The sequence below is a fragment of the Pantherophis guttatus genome, chromosome 5 (genome assembly GCF_059756535.1).
Source record: "Pantherophis guttatus breed Tessera chromosome 5, ASM5975653v1, whole genome shotgun sequence".
Lineage (NCBI taxonomy): Eukaryota > Metazoa > Chordata > Lepidosauria > Squamata > Colubridae > Pantherophis > Pantherophis guttatus.
The window spans coordinates 3582996-3606859 of record NC_142067.1 but is presented as its reverse complement, the minus strand read 5'-3'; the positions used below and the strand labels follow the sequence as shown (position 1 = coordinate 3606859).

The following is a 23864-nucleotide window of genomic DNA, read 5'->3' as shown; positions in this document are numbered from 1 at the left end:
AGGGAGGGTTTTGGGTCTGGAAGTCAGTGTTGGCTTCGATGGAGTCGGATTTAGAATGTCATGCTTAATAAATACAGGAGTTTTTCTTCACAGACTTTGTTTGAAATGCAATTTATTTGAGACGACCTCGAAACCTGACACTGATCAAGGATCTAGCAACTCAGACCAACCATTAAACAGGGGTCCTTGGTGGTCTCTGAGCTTGGTGGTTTACTTACAGACGTTTCATGACCCAACTAGGTAACATCATCAGTGCTAGTAGGGAGTGGTGTTTGCTCTCAGTTTATATTCTAGTGGCTTGCCCTCTCTGTGTTGGTAGGGGTGGCCGTAGAGGCTCTTTGTTTGGGCTGTTTACTGCCAGCTTGATTGGCAGTTCCTTGATTGGGATAGTGTTTACTTCTTGATTGTTGGTCTGATGTTAATCTTGGAGTTAAATCTATGCTCATCCGGGTGTTTGATTGCTGGTGGGAGGTGTTTGGGTCCTTTTGTTCCCTTTTTGGCTCGTTGATTGTCTCCTTTGAATGGTATGTACACGTCATTTATGTCTATGTGCTTGTTGGTGACCCATCATTTCAACCTGAAGCTATAAATATTTTCCTCCGTCAGTAACAAACTGAACAGTAAACAACAGGTTAGTCAGGGAACACCACACTCCCACCAACACGTAGAAGAAGTCACGTATATAAACAGCAGACACCCTTCTTTCTAGCACTGATGATGTTACCTAGTTGGGTCAGGAAACATCTGTTAAAAAAACAATCAAGCTCAGAGAGCACCATGGATTCCACAGTCCTCCTCCTCTCCCTTTCTCCTCTTCCTTCTCCTTCTCCTCCTCTTCCCTTTCTCCTTCTCCACCAACCCTTCTCCCTTCTAGCACTGATGATGTTACCTAGCAGGGTCCATAAACATCTGCCAGAAAACAATCAAGCTCAGACAGCACCATGGTTTCCGCAATCCTCCTCCTCCTCTTCCTTTCTCCCCCTCCTTCCTTTCCTCTTCTCCTCCTCTTCCTCCTCCCTTTCTCCTCTTCCTCCTCCTCCCCTTTCTCTTCCTCCTTTTCCCTTTCTCCTCTTCCTCCCTTTCTCCTTCTCCACCAACCCTTCTCCCTTCTAGCACTGATGATGTTACCTAGCAGGGTCCATAAACATCTGCCAGAAAACAATCAAGCTCAGACAGCACCATGGTTCCCGCAATCCTCCTCCTCCTCTTCCTTTCTCCCCCTCCTTCCTTTCCTCTTCTCCTCCTCTTCCTCCTCCCTTCCTCCTCTTCCTCCTCCTCCCCTTTCTCTTCCTCCTTTTCCCTTTCTCCACCTCCTCCCTTTCTCCTCCTCTTTTCCCGCTTTCTCCTCTTCCTTCCTTTCTCCTTCTCCATCAACCCTACTCCCTTCTAACACTGATGATGTTACCTAGCAGGGTCCAGAAACATCTGCCAGAAAACAATCAAGCTCAGACAGAATCCTCCTCCTCCTCTTCCTTTCTCCCCCTTCTTCCTTTCCGCTTCTCCTTCTTTTCCTCCTCCCTTTCTCCTCTTCCTTCTCCTCCCCTTTCTCTTCCTCCTTTTCCCTTTCTCCACCTCCTCCCTTTCTCCTCCTCCTCCCTTTCTCCTTCTCCATCAACCCTACTCCCTTCTAGCACTGATAATGTTACCTAGTTGGGTCAAGAAACGTCTGTAAGAAAACAATCAAGCTCAGAGAGCATCATGGATCCTAGAGTCCTCCTCTTCCTCTCCTCCCTTTCTCCTCCTCCTCCTCCTCCTCCTTTTCTCCTCCTCTCTTTCTCCCTCTACTCCTCCTCCGTTTCTTCTCCTCGTCCTCCTCCCTTTCTCCTTCTCCACCAACCCTACTCCATTCTAGCACTGATGATGTTACCTACTTGGGTCAGGAAACGTCTGTAAGAAAACAATCAAGCTCAGAGAGCACCAAGGACCCCTAAGAAAAGTTAACAGCTCCAAAAGATCATGCTAGTTGAGGATTTCAAAGTAGACATCCCTACTGTACAAAATGCACCCCCCCCTACTAGAATCGTGCAAGAGGTAAGTAGAGGCCATTGTAGCTGCTTACACACCAAAAGATCAATGATAAACCTTTAGCAACCTTTGATCTGTCTTCCCTTTGCAAGACCTACCCATCCCCACCAGTGCCCCCGCTTCCACTCAAGGTCATTTATATTAATTATTTCTTGGAAATCAGTTGCTCCCTTCCTCCACTTCTAATGAGGCTGGGGTTTTTTGTTTTTTTTTCCTTCCGGGAAGACACTTGGCAATAGTTCTCTCTTGGGTACTCCAAGCTGGTCCATGCCGTCTGAACATCATGTTCTCTGCTGATTTTGAACTATTTGCTGCAGAAACTGCCTGGAAGCCACCGTCCATCACGTCCCAGATCAGAGAAGGAACTGAATCATTGAATCCTAAGTCTGGAAGGGACTTTGGAGGTCTTCTAGTCCAGCCCTCTGCTCAAGTAGGAGACGTTATATTCCATTTCAGACAAACGGGCTATACAAACTCTTCTTAAAATCCTCCAGTGTTGAAATGCTCATAATTTCTGCAGATGTTCCGTCAATTGATTTCAAGTAAAGATATTTATTTATTTATTTTATTTATTTATTATATTTCTATACCGCCTTTCTCCCGTAGGACTCAAGGCGGTATACAGTCAAGAAAAAATATAGATACACAAACATCACAAAATTGTCAATCAAAATTATTACTTAGTTTGGTCAATTAAATAAAACCCAGAATTAGATAACATTTAAAAAATCATTCACATGTTCATATGTTTAGCCCCGCCTGTTGGAACATCAGCGTCTTGAGGGCACGGCGGAAAGCACGGAGATCAGGGATATTCCGTATCTCCGGGGGGCAGTTCATTCCAAAGGGTTGGAGCCCCCACAGAGAAGGCCCTCCCCCTGGGAGTCGCCAGTCGGCATAATTTGACTGACTGTACCCTGAGTAGTCCCTCCCTGTGAGAACGAACTGGTCGGTGGGAGGCTATTGGTGGCAAAAGACGGTCTCGTAGGTACTCAGGTCCTAAGCCATGGAGCGCTTTAAAGGTGATAACTAACACCTTGAATTGCACCCGGAAGACCACCGGGAACCAGTGCAGCTCGCGTAGGAGAGGTGTTACATGGGCGCAACGAGCTGCACCCATAATCACCCGCGCGGCTACATTCTGGACCAGTTGGAGCCTCCGGGTGCTTTTCAAGGGGAGCCCCATGTAGAGAGCATTACAGTAGTCCATACGGGAGGTGACTAGGGCATGAGTGACCGTGCGCAAGGCATCCCGATCCAGAAAGGGACGCAACTGGCGGATCAGGCGAACCTAATAAAAGGCATCCCTGGCCACGGCCGTCAAATGATCTTCTAAAGATAACCGTGAATCCAGGAGGACACCCAAGTTGCGGGCCCTCTCTGTGGGGAGCAAGATCTCATCCCCAATTGTCAGTGATGGTACCAGCTGACTATACCGGGACGCCGGAAGCCACAGCCACTCAGTCTTGGAGGTATCTGGTTTATCCCCACCCTGGGCAAACCAACATGGCGAAGAGGGGGCATGCTTGGAGTTGTAGCTCAGCATCTTACACAGGGCCTAATCCCTCCAGTTTTTAAACCTGGAGGGATAGCTAGATCTAAATGAAGGAGAGAAGTAACCTAAAACTGATAAATTTCCTGACAGAACAAAGAACCAGCAGACAGGGGGATTTGATTTAAATCGAGTCGATGTAAATCACAATTTAAATCACGATTTAAATCGCTGGTAAAAAGGCTTGATTTAAATCAACTCGATTTAAATCATAATTTTTAAAGAGCAACTGTCATCTCTGCTACTCCTTCGACCCGCCGTTGACTCACCGATAGTCCCAGTGTTGCAGAATATACAGCCTCTTGCTACATAACTAAGCTCCATTTCATGCTGAATAAACTAAATTATTTCTGTATCTTAAATAGAAAACTATCTTACGATAGATTTTTACCCCAAAAGTTTTTTATTAAAATAAATTCGATAAACATCAAAAAAATCCGATTTAAATAAAAAAAATCTGATTTTTTTTTTATTTTTTTTAAAAAATCATTGATTTTTATCCACCCTGCCAGCGGAACAGCTTGCCACCAGAAGTTGTGGGTGCTCCATCATTGGAGGTTTTTAAGAAGAGACTGGGCAGTCACTTGTCTGGAATGGTATAGTTTTTCCTGCCCAAGGGGTTAGACTAGAAGATCTCCAAGGACCCTTCCAACTCTGTTATTCTGTAAACTGACCCAGTATCATAACCGATTTAACTATGGAAGTAGATTTCTGGGGTGGGAAGGGATTAGACGTTCCGTGCTCCCTTCCATTCCTTTTGTTCTATTGGACAGTGGCATTTCTCAACTCAGATTGACCAAACCGAGTGAAAAAGACAGAATAACAAAGTGGGAAGGGACCTTCACTTAGCGACGCTTGCAAGAAAGGTCGTAAAATCAGGCAAAATTCACTTAACAAATGTCTCGCTTAGCAACGTAAATTTTGGGTTCCGTTATGGTCATAAATCGAGGGCTACCTGCACTGTACACCTCTCTACTGCATTATGGTGCGATATAATGAAATGCGCGCAGAAGGAAATTGAATTGTAAAATTGACAGTTTGCAGAAAACAGCAAAGCCGAGCGGTTTGATTTAAAAAAGAAAAAAAAACTTTTCTAAAAGATAGGAAGCCTTTATGTGGAGTTTTTGTGGCCAGGAGAAAGGAAAGTGAATTTATGGGTCCTGGGATTAGAAAGGATTAAAGAGGAAGAATAAGATGACAATGACTCAATAGAACAGCAAAAGAACAGGGGAAGGAGAAAGAAAGGGGAAAGAGAGGTGTAGATCAAACTCCGAAAGAAATAAAAGAGATTGACCTCCAAGTTTTTTCTAAACGGCCTAAAGTTTGACTTCACTAACTTAATACTACTATTTATTTATTTTTTATTTTATTTCCAATTTATATACCGCCCTTCTCCCTGAGGACTCAGGGCAGTGTACAGCCAGAATTAAGAACATGAAATACAAATATTAAAAAAACAATTAAAATATATATAAATTTGGCCCAAAAATTAAAAATCACAAACTTATATAATAGTATTAATAATTACTATTAATTAATTACTATTAATAATAATACTGATTGAGACTTAAGACCTAATTAATTACTAAGCACCAATATTAATACAGGTAAGTCCTCAACGTACGACCACAATCGAGCCCAAATTTTCTGATGCTAAGCATCAGAACACTTGTTAAATGAATTCTGTCCCATTTTACGAACCTTTCTTGCGGTTGTTGAGTGAATAACACGGTTGTTAAGCGAATCCGGCTTCCCCCCCCCCGACTTTTGCAAGGTCGCAAAAGGGGATCACGTGACCCCAGCACACAGCGACCGTCATAAATATGGAACCAGTCGCCAAGCGTCTGAATTCTGATCCCATGGGATTGCTGTCGTTTTTGTTAAGTGTGGAAAAACGGTTCTAAAGTCACTCTTTTTGGTGCCATTGCAACTTGGAACGGTCACTAAGCGAAGTGTTGTAAGTCGAGGACTAGCTGTATTTAAAGTAACACAAATACCAGCCATTTCTACAACAGTGACAAACAGGAGACAAACTTAGTAAAGAAATTTAAAAAAAAAAAATCTAAGCTTGTTGTAGTGACTTTTTTTTTCTGAAGTCTCAGACTAGGAATAGTTAAAATATTCCCAGAATCCGGCCAGGATTGAACAGAGGGAATTAAAGTTAGCCTGACCTGTAATTATCTCCTTGCCCCTTTTCCAGCCACGGAAAGCAAGCATCCACCCCATAATTAAACCAGCATCTGGAGACCTACAGCTCAGGCATTTTGCAGAGGTATTTTACACCTGGCACACGCCTACCTGGCAGGAGAGCTTGGCAGTCTTTGACAGGCCCTTGAGCTTATCCAGGCCTTAGCAGAGAAGGGAGGCAAACCTCGGCTTCTGTGCTTAATTCTTATTTTTCCTGAGGTCTTAGTAAAAGAAAGTGCCTCTGAAATGCACTGAGCCAACAGGTAGATGATTTAGTGCAGGGGTCTCCAATCTTGGCAACTTTTAAGACTTGTGGACTTCAACTCCCAGAGTTCCCTAATCAGCATACATGGACTTCAACTCCCAGAATTCCCCAGTCAGTGTGGATGGACTTCAACTCCCAGAATTCCCCAGTCAGTGTGGATGGACTTCAACTCCCAGAATTCCCCAGTCAGTGTGGATGGACTTCAACTCCCAGAATTCCCCAGTCAGCATACATGGACTTCAACTCCCAGAATTCCCTAATCACTGTTGGTGGCCTTCAACTCCCAGAATTCCCTAATCAGCATACATGGACTTCAACTCCCAGAATTCCCCAGTCAGTGTGGATGGACTTCAACTCCCAGAATTCCCCAGTCAGCATACATGGACTTCAACTCCCAGAATTCCCTAATCACTGTTGGTGGCCTTCAACTCCCAGAATTCCCTAATCAGCATACATGGACTTCAACTCCCAGAATTCCCCAGTCAGTGTGGATGGACTTCAACTCCCAGAGTTCCCTAATCAGCATACATGGACTTCAACTCCCAGAATTCCCCAGTCAGTGTGGATGGACTTCAACTCCCAGAATTCCCCAGTCAGTGTGGATGGACTTCAACTCCCAGAATTCCCCAGTCAGTGTGGATGGACTTCAACTCCCAGAATTCCCCAGTCAGCATACATGGACTTCAACTCCCAGAATTCCCTAATCACTGTTGGTGGCCTTCAACTCCCAGAATTCCCTAATCAGCATACATGGACTTCAACTCCCAGAATTCCCCAGTCAGTGTGGATGGATTTTAACTCCCAGAATTCCCTAATCAGCATACATGGACTTCAACTCCCAGAATTCCCCAGTCAGTGTGGATGGATTTTAACTCCCAGAATTCCCTAATCAGCATACATGGACTTCAACTCCCAGAATTCCCCAGTCAGCATACATGGACTTCAACTCCCAGAATTTCCTAATCAGCATACATGGACTTCAATTCCCAGAATTCCCCAGTCAGTGTGGATGGACTTCAACTCCTAGAATTCCCCAGTCAGCATACATGGACTTCAACTCCCAGAATTCCCATGCTGGTAAGGAGGAATTCTGGGAGTTAAAGTCCACAAGTCTTAAAGTTGCCAAGATTGGAGACTCCCGATTTAGTGTAATTCCCAAATTCAGATGCAGTAAATCCTCAAGGCCTCTTACAGTGCCCAAAACCCACTGAGAGACATAAATGCTATACAGGCAGTTCTCGACTTACAATCATTTGTTTAGTGACCGTTTTTCACACTTACGACCATTGCAGCATTCCCCTTGGTCACACGATCAAAATTTGGGTACTTGGCAACTGATTCATACTTATGACGGTTGAGGCGTCCCTTTGGCGACCTCCTCACAAGGAAAATCAACGGGGAAGCCTCATGCGCTTAACAACCAAGTTACTAACTTATCAATTGCAGGGATTCACTTAACAACTGTGGCAAGAAAAGTCGTAAAATGGGGCAAAATTCACTTAACAGTTGTCTCGCTTAGCGAGAGAAATTTTGGGATCAGTTGTGGTCGTAAGTCGAGGACTACATGTATTTCAAATAACAAACCCAGGGAATCGGTCCAAGTCCTACTTAAATCTCTAATTTTCCTTGCATTCATGCATAAAATTTTAATAAAGAGCCGGAAGCTTAAGCGCTCAGCGACTGGGTCTTGCAAAATGTCTAAAAATCAATTCCATTAAATTCCGTTGCCTGGCTTTAAAAAGATAACATAATCCCTCACTATCGGCACAGCCAGAAAAACTTGATGTTTCTTCTTAAAAGGGCCTTCGGTGGCTATTTCATCACATTCATCTGAGCCAACAACTATCATTTCCCAGCCTTTAATAAAGAATACTACGAGATGAAAGCTTCTTCAAAAAAAAAATGAAATTATTGTACTCAACATTGATTTAATAAATATTGACTAAAAAAAACCCTGCAAGGAAACAATACATCTGCTCCTGTTCTAATAATGTAATCAGTTTTCTAAAATATTTTTTTTAATGTTAATACATTTCAGTAATCTAATTTTAAAAAATTCTATTTCTTCCCTGCTGGGCTGCAGGCAGAGGGAAGAGATAGATTTTTATTTTTAATTAAATAAGTGAAACCTGCTTCAAACGGAACTTGAACTCTATCATGTGAATTTGGATTTTTTTCCCCCTTATATCTATGAAGAGGGAAACAGAGATTGTGGAGTCTTGGTAGAATAGAGATGCATTAAATCCCTTTTCAAGATTGCTAAAAAAAAATGCAGCTTTTTAAACCCTGTGGTTTGCCAATGCTCCCTGGTGCTACTGCTACAATTATGTGGTTGATTTTAAGAGAGAAAAATAAAGATATCCCCAAGATGAGTTCAGCATCCTATGCCACTTGTCCTGGCATCCAGAACTCTTCACCTTGCTACATTTATAAGGCTAGGATCACCTGGTGTCCCCCCATCCAGTGTTTCTCAACCTTGAGTATTTTCAGATGCATTCTAAGCCATGATTTACTGACTAAGCCACCATTGGCTAGACCAATGTTTCTCAACCTTGCCTACTTGAAGGCATGGACTTCAACTCCCAGAATTCCTCAGCCAGTCTGAGTGGACTTCAACTCCCAGAATTCCTCAGCCAGCATGGATCGACTTCTTCAATTATCATGGCTGGCTGGGGGATTCTGGGAGTTGAAGTCCAAACATCTAAAAGTGAGTCTTAAAAGTTGCCAAGTTTGGAGAACTTTGTGCTAGATTATTAACTTTATAAGACTGGGCGTCTTTTCATTTCATTTCAATTTTTTTTTTCATTTTATTTGATTTATATACCGCCCTACTCCCGAAGGACTCAGGGCAGTGAACAGCCACAAGATAAAAACACATAAATACAAAATTTAAAAGCAAAGTAAAACCGAATTAAACAATTTGGCCCAAGACAGATTTAAAACACCCCAATAATTTAAAACAGATTAAAATTTACATTCTAAAAAGGGAAAAAAGGGAAAAGATTAGGCCAGGCCAGCTATGATCCCTCTTAAAGAGACATACCCTCAATTCCACCTTCTGTCATTCAACAGTTTCAGAAACAGCAATAGAACTTAAAGTCTGTAGAGATTTTCAGACATCCAGGTTGTCCCAAAGGTGCTTTTTTCAGGAGGCGACTGGACGTCCTTGGTTTTTTTCTTTGAAGACGTTTCGCTTCTCCTCCGAGAAGCTTCATCAGTTCTGACTGGATGGTGGGGAATAGAAGGATTGATACTCCTTGCAGACAGCTGGTCATTTGCATCCTTTTAGGGAGTCGTTGAGGCCACTTGGAGGCTTATCTGTGTCCTTATTGTAGTCAGGTGTAGAATTTTAAGATAAATCTCCAAGTGCTTCAAGGACCCTCTAAAAGGATGCAAATGACCCAGCTGTCTGCAAGGAGCATCAATCCTTCCATTCCCCACCATCCAGTCAGAACTGAAGAAGCTTCTCGGAGGAGAAGCGAAATGTCTTCAAAGAAAAAAAAATAAGAAAGTCCAGTCGCCTCTGAAAAAAAGCACCTTGGGACAGCAATATTATATATTATTATTAATTAATATATAATATTAATACATATTAGTTAGACTTATATACCATTCCATAGTGCGAAGAAGAGGGGAGGTCATCCTATTCTCCAAACCACCTGAAGGCAGGACAAGGAACAATGGATCACCTGGTGTCTCCCCATCCAAACTCATCAAGGAGAGAAGCAACCTGGAACTAAGGAGCTATTTCCTGACATTGAGAACAATTAACCAGTGGAACAGCTCGCCACCAGAAGTTGTGGATGCTCCATCATTGGAGATTTTTAAGAAGACAGCCATTTGTCTGGAATCGTATAAGTCTTCTGCTTCAGCAAGGGGTTGGACTAGAAGACCTCCACGGTCCCTCCCAACTCTTGTTATTCTGTTCTGATGAAGCAGTTTACAAAATTAGCGTATTTCCCCGCCCAACAATTGGGCTTCTCACGCTGGGAATGCGCCTTATATTTAAAGCTGCTGCGTCCAGATTGCAAGTTTTCCACTTGGGTAAAAAGGTAGGGAAAGGAAAGGAAAAAGTGACTTTTATCCAGAAATAACACAACTTCCCAGCATCTACCCCATTGAGAAAAAAAAAATGTTTGCTTAGTTCTCTTTTCGGGAGAACTCAACATTTGGCAATGTCAGTTTTCTTGCAGGCTTCCAAAAACCAGAAATAAATGACACGTTATTTCTTTGGAACTCTTGTGGAAAGACCAGCTAAGCACAAATCCTGCAAAGGCCGAGAAAAACACAGGAGAAGGAGAAGAAGAAGAAGGGGAAAAAAAGGCCCAGAGCAAAAGTTATACAGGTAGTCCTCGATTTACGACCACGAATGAGCCCGAAATTTCTGTTCAAGGAGACATTTGTTAAGCAAGCTCTGTCCCGTTTTACCACCTTCCTTGCCACCGTTGCTAAGTGAATCATGGCAGATGTTAAGCTGGTCGTAAAGTGAATCTGGGTTCCCTGTTGAGTTTGCTTGTCAGAAGGTCGCAAAAGGGGATCACGACGACTGTCGTAAGTATGAGTCCAAGCTTGAACTGATATACCATAAGTATAAGGGCAGGCTTGAGCTGATTTTATCAAGGATATTTACAGATCCCCCCGCCCCCGAGTCCAAATCTCTGCACAAAACAGAATAGAATACAGAATAAAAGAATAACAGAGTTGGAAGGGACCTTGGAGGTCTTCTAGTCCAACCCCCTGCTCAGGAAACCCTATATCCGTTATGGCGAACCTATGCGCGGAGCCATATCTGTGGGCACATGAGCGTTGCCCTAGCTCAGCTCGGCCTTCCAGGCCCACCAGAAGTCAGGAACCAGGCCGTTTCCTGCCTCCGGAGGGACTCCCGGGGGGGTGGGGAGGCCGTTTTCGCCCTCCCCAGGCTCCTAGAAAGCCTCTGGAGCCTGGGGAGGGTTGAAAATGGGCCTTCCGGTCCCACCGGAAGTCAGGAAACGGGCCGTTTCCGGTCTTGGAGGGCCTCCAGGGAGGTGGGGAAAGTCGTTTTCGCCCTCCCCAGGCTCCAAGAAAGCCTCTGGAGCCTGGGGAGGGCGAAAAACGGGCCTACTGAGCCCACCATGCTATCACGTGCCAAAAGCGGGAGTCACATGAGGGGGTCACGCATGCATGCGCCGGGGGGCGCATTGAATTATGAGTGTGGGCACACGCGCGTGTGATCCCGCCCACGCTCCCGGCACGCGATGGCAAAAAGGTTAGCCATATATCATTTCAGACAAAATGGCTGTCCAATCTCTCCTTAAGAACCTCTGGTGATGAAACACCCACAATGTCCGGTGGCAAGCTGTTCCACTGGTTAATTGTCCTCACTCTTAGGAAATTCCTCCTTCATTCCAGCTTGTTTCTCTCCTTGATTAATTTCCACCCATTGTTTTTTCTTTTTTCTGCCCTGCCTTCAGCTGCTTTGGAGAATAGGTTGACCCCCAACTCTTCCTTGGGGGGCAGCCCCTCAAATATTGGAAGACGGCGATCTCCCTTAGTCCTTCCCTTCGTTAGACTCGACACACCCATGTTCCTGCAATCTTTCATCGTAATCAATGATTAAAATAGGAGGTAATGCATTGTAAAAATAAGCTCTGTAACCTTAAACAACCTTCTCCCTCTTAATCATGGATTTTATTTGTTTTTGTTATTTGGGAGAGAACCGCACCAAAACCAGACATCACAAAATTGCAAGGGGATTTGTTAGCAACACAAGGTCAAAGATCTCGCAAGGCTACAGAGACGAGGGTCACCGAGAGGAGATCCCAGCTTCCAGACACGTGGTCTAATCCGGATCTAACCCACATGGCAGTGCACGGCCGGGAAAGTCAGCCCCACACGTCCCCCTTTTCCGTTTGAAAAACCCACATTTTTGGATCAGAAATCCAGACGACGTCAAAAAACAATTTTCCGTCAATCGGAGAGCAAGGTTTTCCATAACAAAAGACGTGCGCAGCTTCCTTTTAAGGGTTACAGGAAATCCTCGACTTACGGCCACAATGGAGCCCAATATTTCGGTTGCTGAATGAGACATCCCTTCAGGGAATTTTGTCCCATTTTACGACCTTTCTTGCCGCAGTTGTTAAGCGAGTCACTGCGGTTGTTAAATTAGTAACACGGTTGTTAAGGGAATCTGGCTTCCCCACTGCTTGTCAGAAGATCGCCAAAGGGGGATCGTACGATCCCGGGACCCGTCATAAATATGAGTCAGTTGCCAAGCGTCAGAATTTTGTTCACAGCCGCCCTGAGTCTTCGGGGAGGGGCGGCATACAAATTGAATTAGTAAATTGAATTAATAAATAACATGAGGCTGTTGCAATGGTTGCCAAGTATGAAAAGTCACTTTTTTTTTCCAAAAAAAAAAAAAGAGGAGAAAGAGGAAGGAAGAGAAGGGGAGGAGGAGAAGAAAAGTTGGGATAGAGGTAAATGGTAAAAGAGCAGCCCCGCAGAAGTAAAAATGAAAGTTAAAAGATAAGCTGAATGAAAAATGATGGGTTAAATAACTGTACATGTAAATGTGTTTATGAGAAATAAAAATAAAAACTTTTTTTTGAGGGGGGAAAAAAGTCACTTTTTTCTTTTTTTTTCTTTTTCTTTTTTTTAAATTGCTAGTATTTAATGATTTAGAAACTGATTTCACAGTACTGTATTTAGTAACGTTTGTCTTACAGAGAGCTAAGAAAACAAAATAGTTTCCTTTAAAAGATTATATTACAAAAATGTCAAGGTGCTTAGACTAACAAATTCAGAAATCTTTTTTAAAACTAATAGCTGTATAAATATATATATATATATATATATATATATATATATATATATATATATATATATATATATATATATATATATATTTCCCAGTCCAACAATGAAAGGAAAGAACACCAGAGTTCCAAATATTGCTTTGAATAGTGACATGAATAACATCTTGATATTTCTGTATTATTACACTAAGCAGTGTCATGTAAGAATGTCCATTTTAATTCAAGAGGTCCTGAAATAGCCAACTTTCTTTTTTCAGTGCCGTCGTAACTTTGGTCTCTCAACGAACTGTTGTAAGTTATACCCTGTAATCAAACTGTGGTGAAATTTAAAGGCCAAAGGCCTTGGTGAACAGGTTTATTATTGAAATCTGCCAAGAAGAAGAAGGAAAAAAAGACAAAATTCTGTCCCCTACCTTACACAATAATAGATTATTTGAGTTTCTGTTTGGAAAATTAGTCACAGAGTTACTTACGCTCAAGGTGTGTGGTTTTCAACAATTGCGCAATTAAAAACGGACAATGGACAAGACTGGTGAATAGAATGGGACTTGAGGTTCGTAAAGTTTTGCTGCCTTTTGCCTGGTCCTAGTTACGCAATGTTTTACCAAATATTATTATTAATATTAAACAGAAGCTCAAATGGCTCTGAGACTTTAGAAGTCAAACAGACAAGGTTGTGCCAAAGAACACCCCAGACTTAACAATTGTCCCCATGGATGTATCAACTCCCAGAATTCCCCGGAAAGCATGGAAGGACTTCAACTCCCAGAATTCCCTAGCCAGCTATGGGTGGACTTCAACTCCCAGAATTCCTCAGCCAGCCATGGATGGACTTCAACTCCCAGAATTCCCTAGCCAGCAAGGTGAACTTCAACTCCCAGAATTCCCCTGAAAATAGAAGCACTTCAAATCCGAAAGGCAATTTTTTTCTTGGAGAAAGAGGCCAATTGTCTATACCAGGATGTAGGAAAGGAGGAGGAGGAGGAGGAGGATAGATTTTCTGACAAAATTGGGGAGCATCGCACAGCGTGGGAATTTACGCCCGGAGAGCGTGGATCTGGGGAATAAAAGCCTCCTAAATTCAGGAAGTCCTCGATTTACAACTGTTCGCTTAGTGACCTTTTCGAAGTTACGACACCGAAAAAAAGAGACTTATGACCGTTTTTCACACTTACAACCCCGTGGTTACGCGATCAAAATTCAGAGGCTTTGGCAAACTGGCATGTACTTATGACGGTTGCAATGATCCCTCTTCTGACGAGCAAAGTCAATGGGGAAGCCGGATTCGCTTAACGACCGTGTTCCTGCCTTAACAACGCAGGTGATTCATTTAACAACTGCAGCCAGGAAGGTCGTAAAATGGGGCAACGTTCACTTAACCGCTATCTTAGCCATGGATATTTTGGGCTCATATTGTGGCCATTATGTCGAGGATGCACGCCGGTTGCCAAGCACCCACACCGTGATCATGGGGACACCGCGATGGTCGTAAGTGTGAGGATCCGTCGTCAATCGCTTTCTTTCAGCACCGCGGTAGCTTCAAGCGGTCTTTAAAAATGAATGGTCGTAAGCCAAGGACTCCCTGTATGCTACAGATAACCACAGAAGAGACTGGATAACCAGTTGTCCGAAGTGGTGTAGGGTATCCTGCCTAAGCAAGGGGTTGGACTAGAAGACCTCCAAGGTCCCTTCCAACTCTTGTTATTCTATTCTATTCTATTTAAGACTAGCTTGAAGATTCCCCCACCCGTTTTTTCAGCAGCCAGCTGTCATTGCACCTTGCAAGGAATGGATTAAGATATTGAAGAGGCTGTCAGTTGTACTTTTCCGGTATATTCCTCTTAATTAACCTGATACGGCTTCATTAATCTTGCTCAGGATTCCTGGAAGCAGCTAATTTAGCTTTTATTCCCCCCCCCCACTATATATTTTTTTTCTTAGAGACCAGTTTGTTTTTAAACTCTGGGGAGAGAGAATAGGAATAGAATGAAGAGGGAATAGAATACAGAATACAGAATACAGAATACAGAATACAGAATAGAATAGAATAGAATAGAATTAATGGAGTGGAGTGGAGTGGAATGAATAGAATAGAATAGAATAGAATAGAATAGAATAGAATAGATTTGTTTTCAGTAGTTTTTACCTGTGCAAATTGGATCACCATAAAGTCGTAGGGAACAACTGCTTTAAAACAACAACAATCCAAATTTCTGATGAATCTTAGGGACTTTTTTCATATTTTTGCACCGCACAATACAAGTAGTCCTCGACTTATGACCACAACAAAGCCCCAAATTTCCAGTGCTAGGCGAGACAATTCGTTAAGTGAATTTTGCCCCGTTTCACAACGTTCCTTGCCGCGGTGGTTAAGCGAATCGCTGCAGCGGTTCACTTAAGTAACACGGTTGTTAAGTGAACCTGGCTTCTCCGTTGACTTGGCTTGTGAGAATGGTCTAAGCAGGTCTCTGGCTTGAGCAGGGGGTTGGACTAGAAGATCTCCAAGGTCCCTTCCGGCTCTTATTCCGATTGATGAATTAATTCTTCAGTTCCGGCTGATTCCTGAATGCAACACTCCCTTTCCTCAAAGTGACAATAAAATTTATTCTATTCTATTCTATTCCAATCAGAATTAAGGAATATCACGAATGCTTTTTAAAGGTGGCATTCAATGCTAACGAAAGACTACCTTGATGAATTCTAGGATAAATCCCATTTCTTTGAGAAAATGTAAAGAAATACATGCACCCCCGGTGAGTTTTCCTATTGTTTTTGAACAATTTTTTCATTCCAATGGAACAATACAGAATATTGCATTATTAGACCCTGAGCTGTGCTTAGCAAGGGCTTTTTTAATTATTATTATTATTCAAATAGCTGAAGGACAGCAGAGAACAGGAAGAATGGATGGCTTTATCAGTCTCGGCCAGACCAGCCCTGGATATCTCGGAAAACAGGAAGGGCTTTGAATGCTTCCATATGGTAGGGAATATGCTGGAAATGCAGAAAAGAAAAAATGTGGCCTCAGAGATCCAGGTGCCTAGATAGTTGAATTAAATAAGATTTCATTTGGAGAGGCAGTTTGGTCTAGCGGTTAAGGCACCTGGTTAGAAATTAGGAGACGGTGAGTTCTAGTACCACCTTAGCCATGAAAGCCAGCTAGGTGACATTGTGTCAATCACCAGGAGATGGTGAGTTCTAGTCTTGACTTAACCATGAAACCAACTGGGTGACTGGGACTTCACCAGGAGACAGTGAGTTCTAGTCCTGGCTTAAGTATGAAACCAGCTGGGTGACTGGGCCAATCACCAGGAGACCCAGAGGTCTAGTCTCACCACAGGCATGAAATCTGGCTGAATGACTTTGGGCCAATCACCAAGAAATGGTGAGTTCTAGTCCTGCCATAGGCATGAAGGTGGCTAGGTGACTTTGGGCCAATGACTAGGAGACGGTGAGTTCCAGTCCACCTCAGGCATGAAAGCCGGCGGGTAACTTTAGGCCAATCACCAGGAGATGGTGAGTTCTAGTCCTGTCATAGGCATGAAAGCTGGCTAGGTGACTTTGGGCCAATGACTAGGAGACGGTTTTTATATCTTCGCTTTCATGGCATTAGTTTGTAGTGCTTGTTCTTGAGCAGCGAGTATTAAATCTTCAGTTTCTTTCTTGATGGTTCCCATCTTAAGCCATGCCCATGTCAAGTTGTCATCACAATTTCCTTCACTGTTTTTCAAGTGCTGTTTATGCAAAGCTTTGGTTTTCCATCTGTTTAATATGTCATCCAGCTGTTTTTCCTTGTATTTTATTTATTTACTTATTTATTTATTTATTATATTTCTATACCGCCTTTCTCCTGTAGGACTCAAGGCGGTGTACAGTCAAGAAAAATATACACACACAAACATCATAAAATTGCTAATTAAAATTGTTACTTAGTTTGGTCAATTAAATAAAACCTTTGTTTTTGCCTTTGTTTCTTCTTATTATTATTATTACTACTATGATTAATCAGACTTAGCTAGCTGCCCATCTAACTGCAGGCAACTTCAGTGGTGCACAAGGTGAGAAAACCACAACGTAAAAACTACAAGTATAAAATGTGAAAATCCATTATTAATACAAAGCCTAAAACCCAAAAATAGAAGCCCTAACTTGCAAGAGCCATAAAAACAACCAGCTCAACAATAGAACCATCTCCAGGTACCCTAGGTATTATAAATTATACAGAGATTTATAAGGAATAATAAAGGAAACATTGATTTTAGTTTAAACGAACATGTCCTGTGGCATCATAAAAACAGAAACAGATCTACTTGTCAATTCAGCTTAAACAGTGATCGATGATCTATTGGGGGAATGGAAGTTCCTGGATAGCTCTGCAGACAAGGCACTGTAATTTAACACCAGCTGTCTGCAGTTAAAGTAAGTTCGAATCTCGCCAAGGCTCAAGGTTGACTCAGCCTTCCATCCTTTCTAAGGTAGGTAAATTGAGGACCCAGTTTGTGGGGGCAATAAACTGACTTTGTATAAATATACAAAAGTATGAAGGCTATTGCTTAACACACTGTAAGCCGCCCTGAGTCTCCGGAGAAGGGCGGCATATAAATAAAATTTTAAAAAATATTAATATTAAAACCACAAATTCACATTTTGTCTGATTTAGGAGCTCCACCTGCAATCAGTTAATAAGGGAGCTTTTATTTGCAAATTATTAGTAAGAGTGACCAACTTGCCCATCTCCAATTCAGCCGAATTATCCGAGCGAGCGGTTGCTGCTGGCATCAGTATGAACTTTATATATAGAATTTTATTTAGGCTGCAAAGTTTTAAGGCAGGGGTCGGCAACCTGAGGCTCTGGAGCCGTATGTGGCTCTTTTACTCCTCTGCTGCGGCTCCCTGTCACTCAAAATATGCGTCACAACTGCCAATGTGCGACACCTGCCAGCATGTGATTTAATCAGCTTTTCAACCCCCAGTAGGCCAACCACGGATCAATCCAAGAAAAGAAAAGTTTCAGAAGAAAACAGAACATTTAATTCAACTACATATGCTAGTTTTGTAGCCGCTCAAGAAATAGTCAGGCACGGGAAGGGTTTTGTGGCTCCCGGTGTTTTCTTTTCTGTGGGAAACGGGTCCAAATGTCTCTTTGAGTGTTTAAAGTTGCAGACCCCTGTTTTAAGGCATAAGATTTTTGCACCGGTCTAACATCTTGATATCACATTTTCAGAGAGTCAAAAGACCTGAATATGGGAGATAACTTATCTCTGTTTTTCCCCAGCATTTTTTCCCCTTCTCTAACAAGGATTTCCATTAAAGCAATTTGCTAACTGATAATACCAGTTATCAGTTAGAAGGCATCAGGTAGTCCTCGACTTACGAACACAATCAGGACCAAAACATCCATCACTAAGCAGAGCGATCATAAGTAAACCACCGTATGACCACACCCGTCGTCGTTAAACAAATCATACGGTTATTAAATCCCATGAATTTATCAGAAGTCAGATGGAAACTTCCGTGTGTAAGTCCGTTGCTTAGCATCCAGATTTTGATCACGTGACTACAGGAATGCTGCAACGGTCGTAAGTGTGAAACACAGTCATAAGTCCCATTTTACAGTGCCGTTGTAACTTCGAACGGTCACTAAATGAACTGTTGTAAGTCGAGGATAACCTGTACAGGTGCAGGGTTGTTTTTTTTTTCTCATGGGGATCACCCAGCCCCATGTTTTTCACACTTACGACTGTTGCAGCATTCCTGTAGTCACGTGATCAAAATCTGGATGCTAAGCAATGGACTCCTATTTATGACGGCCACAGTGTCCCCGGGGGGGGGGGGGGTTACATGACCCCTTTTGCGACCTTCTGACCAGCAAAGTCAATGAGGAAGCTAGATTCACTTAACAACCGTGTGACTCATTGAACAACTGCAGTGATTCATTTAACAACGGTGGCAAGGATACTCATTTGATCTGCAAATCCTAGGTCATTAAGTGTTTAGTGACCTTTTTTGCAACTGGACGGGGACTCTTAATATAATATTATCTCATTTAACGTGGAAACACACGTCATTTTGACCCAGAACAATTCCTAGAAGTAGTTTCAAAATTCTCTCGCACAAAAGAAAATAATAATTTGGAGCCCAATAGATCCGAAATGAGTTTGCACATTATATTATTAAACCATCATGAAACTATCTAATGTGGCGTGCGTGAACCTAGACATTATTCTCCACCCCACAAACCACAATTTCAACAAACTCCCGATGACTTTCCCCTCTGGCTTTGTTTAAACCTGAAGTGGGGGGAAAAAAATACAGATTTTTGCATTTTGGAGCAGCTGAAATTCAGAAGCAAATTGAATTAAGCCCTCCAAGTTAGCCACAACATTAGGTGCAGCTGAGCTGAAGACAACAGCCAAAGGGCTCAACTATCTAACCATGGTTTATTAATAAGCCACAGATCCAAGGCCCAAACACAGCCTTTACACACGCAAGTATCCTAATCACCCTTTACACGTCAATTGTACAACTCGGCAGTTTTCTTCGCAACACAGCACAAAGGCACTTGCCCCAAAATACGATTTCTTTTACATTTTTCTTTTTTTTTATTTTTACTTTTTACATTGTTCTTTTTTTAAAAAAGTTTATTTTCTTTTTACTGTCCTGTCTTTCTCACCCAAAATCAACCCAATTTTGATTGTGCATAGGGTTTATTTTATTTTATTTTTTTCTCCCAATATCAGCTCGGTGCTGTCACTTAAAAGAGTTTTAATGTGGACTTTATCTCTCAAGTGTTTCCCAACCTTGGCTGGCTTGGAAGATGTGTGGATTTCAACTCCCAGAATTCCCCAGCCAGCATAGCTGGCTGGGGAATTCTGGGTGTTGAAGTCCACACATCTTCCAAGCCGGCCAAGGTTAAAAAAAACAAAAACAACCACTGAAATTGTGCAAAATCATTGCGGTCATCCTGACCTTAAAGAGATGATTTCCTGGGATTTTCCACAACCTTGGAATGAAAAGCCAGATTCGGAGTCCCGGCAAATTATTCCACCTTTTTAATTCTCCTCCAAACAAGGAGGAAGAAAACAAACAAATAAACAAACAAATAAAGGACTAAGGAGGCAGTTTTCCTGCCTTCTTGGAAAACTTTTGTAGGAACAAGCTAGCAAAGCGGTATTTAATTTTGGCCCTCAAGGCTGTCATTAAAAGAACCAGAAAGGAGGGGGGGGAGGAAAAAAAAGGGGGGGGGCTCATTGAAAGAGAAAAAATCACCTTTGCAGCTTCCTTTAACTTTCTGCCTGGAACCAGGTATTACGTTTCCTAACCAGGACTGGATGGTTTTCACACAAACAGGCTTAAGAGAAACCATGGTTTGACAGATAGTCCAATTCCAGCGCAGGTTGGAACAGTTTGTGCCAATTGCACAAAACACACACACACACACACACACAAAAACTCAACACAACCTCACTTTCTCTTTTCAGCCCCCTCCTCTCAAAAAAAAAAAAAAAAAAACCAAGGAAGAGACCCCCATCCTCCTCCTCCTCTCCCAATTTCCTTGCGAAGCAGACTTTTCCCAAGAGGGCAAGGACTACAACTCCCATCCGTCCCCAGGTCGGGAAGCATGGGTAGTCGAAGCCCCCCCCCCCACCTTTTGCAGCGGAGGGAAGGAGGGAGGTCCTCTGGGCTGTCTGCCCCCCCCCTCTCTCTCTTTGAACCCACCTTGAACAGATGTTTCCTGACCCCCCCCACCAAAAAAAACCTCGCAATTAAAGCCCTTGCGGCGCGCGCCTTTTGCAAGCGGGCGCCCGCGGGCGCCAACTTAAAACTCCTGGAAAAAGACCCCCCAAAACCGGGGTGCGATTCTTTTAAAAGGGGTCCTGCAAGCCCCCCCACCCAAATAAACCCCCTTCCGGGCTCTACCTCCCGCTGCAAGGCACAGGAGCCATCCGAGGCTGGTTTGGAAGCGGTCAGTTGGCAACCCCCCGAGGGGGCGCTGGGCTGGGCTGGGCTGGCAAAACCCCGAGCCTCCCCTTCCCCTTCCAGGCCTGCCCGCTTCTTCCTCCCTTCCCCGTCCCCGCGTGGCTGGAAACTCCCGTGACCTTCCCCGAGGGGTGGAAAAAGAGGCTTACCTGGTGCGCGGAGCCGCACTCCGGCCGCCCGTCCGTCCTCTCTCCGGCCGCTTGTGTAACCTGGGCGGGCCGGCCAAGCAAGGAAGCCGGGCGGGCAGCGGTGGAAAGAGCCCGGCGGGCGAAGGAGCCAAGCCAGAGCAGGGACCGGCGGGGCTCCGGAGACGCAGCTGGGCGGCCGGTGGGCAGCGCGCCTGGCCGCTTCTGCTCCGCGCAGGGCAAAGGGAAGGGAAGGCGAGGCGAGCCGAGGCGGAGCTACCCGCCACAGGGACCCGCCCAAGCGACGCAGCCGCCCGGGCGAGGCTCCGGCTCCGTCAGCCCCGGAGCCGCCGCTCGACGGGACCCGCGCAGGAGAAGCCAGGACGGGCAGCTCTCCCGGAGGGTCCCCGCGCGCTGGGGATGCAGGGAGGGGGGGTCTCCTTGCCCGGGACTTGGGGATGGGGGGTTTCTCGGCTTTGCCCGCGACCACCGGGGCTCTTGGAAGGCGGGATGGACCTGTAAAAAAAAAGAGAAAGAGAGAAAGAGGAGAAATGGATGGATGGAGGATATCAAAAAAAAAAAAAAGATAGGAAGGGGAGGGGGATAGGAGAAATAGTTAAGGGAGAGCGAGAATAGAAAGAGAGAGAAAGGGATGATAAATTGATGGGATGGAAAGAGAGAGAGAGAAGGAGAGATAAGACGAGATGGGTGGATGGATGGAAGGAGAGAGGAGAGAGATGGATGGATGGATGGATGGATGGAGAGAAGATGAGAGATTGGATGGATGGATGAGAGAGAGAGAGGGATGGATGGATGGACGGACAGACAGATAGGTGTAGATACTGAGGGATTGATACTGAGGGATAGATAGATAGATAGATAGATAGATAGATAGATAGATAGATAGATAGATGATAGATAGATGAAAGAAAGATAGGAGAGATAGAATGGAAGGAGAGATGAGAGAGGGGGGATGGATGGAGAGATAAGACGAGATTGGATGGATGGATGGATGGATGGAGAGATGAGAGATTGAGAGATAGAAGATAGATAGATAGATAGATAGATAGATAGATAGATAGATAGATAGATAATGAATGGATGATAGATAATAGATGATTGATAGATGATAGATAGATAGATAGATAGATAGATAGATAGATAGATAGACAGACAGACAGACAGACAGATAGATAGATAGATGAAAGGAAAGATAGGATAGATCGATGGAAGGAGAGATGAGAGAGAGAGAAATGGATGGATGGAGAGATAAGATGAGAGATTGGATGGATGGAGAGATGAGAGCTTGAGAGATAGTAGATAGATAGATAGATGGATGAAAGGAAAGATAGGAGAGATAGATCAACGGAAAGAGAGATGAGAGTGAGAGATGGATGGATAGATGGAGAGAAGATGAGAGATTGGATGGATGGATGAGAGAGAGATGGATGGATGGAGAGATAAGATGAGAGATTGGATGGATGGAGAGATGAGAGATTGAGAGATAGATAGATAGATAGATAGATAGATAGATAGATAGATGAAAGGCAAGATAGGAGAGATAGATCGGTGGAAGGAGAAATGAGAAAGAGAGATGGATGGATGGAGAGATAAAATGAGAGATTGGATGGATGGAGAGATGAGAGCTTGAGAGATAGAATATAGATAGATGGATGGATGGATGGATGAAAGGAAAGATAGGAGAGATAGATCGATGGAAAGAGATGAGAGTGAGAGATGGATGGATAGATGGAGAGAAGATGAGAGATTGGATGGATGGATGAGAGAGATGGATGGATGGAGAGAGAAGATGAGAGATTGGATGGATGGATGAGAGAGATGGATGGATGGAGAGAGAAGATGAGAGATTGGATGGATGGAGAGATGAGAGATTGAGAGATAGATAGAAGATAGATAGATAGATGAAAGGCAAGATAGGAGAGATAGATCGATGGAAGGAGAAATGAGAGAGAGATGGATGGAGAGATAAGATGAGAGATTGGATGGATGGATGGAGACATGAGAGATTGAAAAATAGATAGATGGATGGATGAAAGGAAAGAGGAGAGATAGAGGGATGAAAAGAGAGATAGATGATAGACAGACAGACAGATAAAATAGAAATAGATGTTTAATAAATTATAGATAAAAGAGCGAGAGAAGACCGAAAGAAGATAGGAGAAACGACATAGACAGACATAGATAGATAGGCAAACTATATATTTTGTATGTGTTTTTGTGCACAACCACTCAACAACACACATCTACTCTATATGTGTATGGATAAGCTGCTGGCCCTCCTGTCTCCTGGGCCAGGGATTAGCGTAAACCACGGCTGCATTCATTAATCTCCTTTACAAAATATAGTAAGTGCTCTCTAACCCCCCCCCCCACTCCTTCCCCCAGCCGCCCATTTGATTTAAGGCCGCATATGCTGTGCTGAGCCAGGAAAAATGCGGAAGGGCCGAGATTTGCATAAGGAACAGTGGGAGAGAGACATAATGATCGTAAATAAAAGTGGGTATAAATCACACTTTATGTGGAATAAGAAGGATTTGCACCCCCACTTTTGCCAAACATATCAAAATGCAGCTCTTCCTTTTCATTGATTACATTGATTAAATTTCAGGCGTTCCTCCCTGCTTTTAATTGTGTGACTTTTCTAAAAAGCAAACAAAAATAAAAAATAAATTCTGCCTGGGAAATCCAGATGTTTCCATCCAAGCTCATGTGTCCTGCATGCAATAAACCAAGATTTATTTATTTATTTATTCAATTTATATGCCGCCTTTCTCCGGAGACTCAAGATCGAACTTGTTCCCTATTTATTCCAGCCACTTTACAGATAGTCCTCAGTTTACGACCACAACTGAGCCCCAAATTTCTTAGCGTCTTCGCAAAGCCGGTCCTTCGGCGAGCTTTGCCCCATTTGATGT

At 43.4% G+C, this 23864-nt stretch overlaps 1 protein-coding gene across 4 annotated transcripts in view; it reads right to left on the bottom strand.

The window, feature by feature from the left end:
* The window catches only part of LOC117656834 (glycerophosphodiester phosphodiesterase 2), a 130212-nt gene extending 108713 nt beyond the window's left edge, over positions 1-21499 (bottom strand). For 3 of the 4 annotated variants that reach the window (XM_060682737.2, XM_087895738.1, XM_060682739.2), the window contains exon 1: positions 20953-21326. The gene's annotated coding sequence lies outside the window, so the exon portion shown is untranslated. Of the gene's footprint in view, positions 1-20952 lie in introns of all 4 variants that reach the window. The other variant, XM_060682738.2, reaches the window with a different exon arrangement.
* Positions 21500-23864: the final 2365 nt, after the last annotated feature.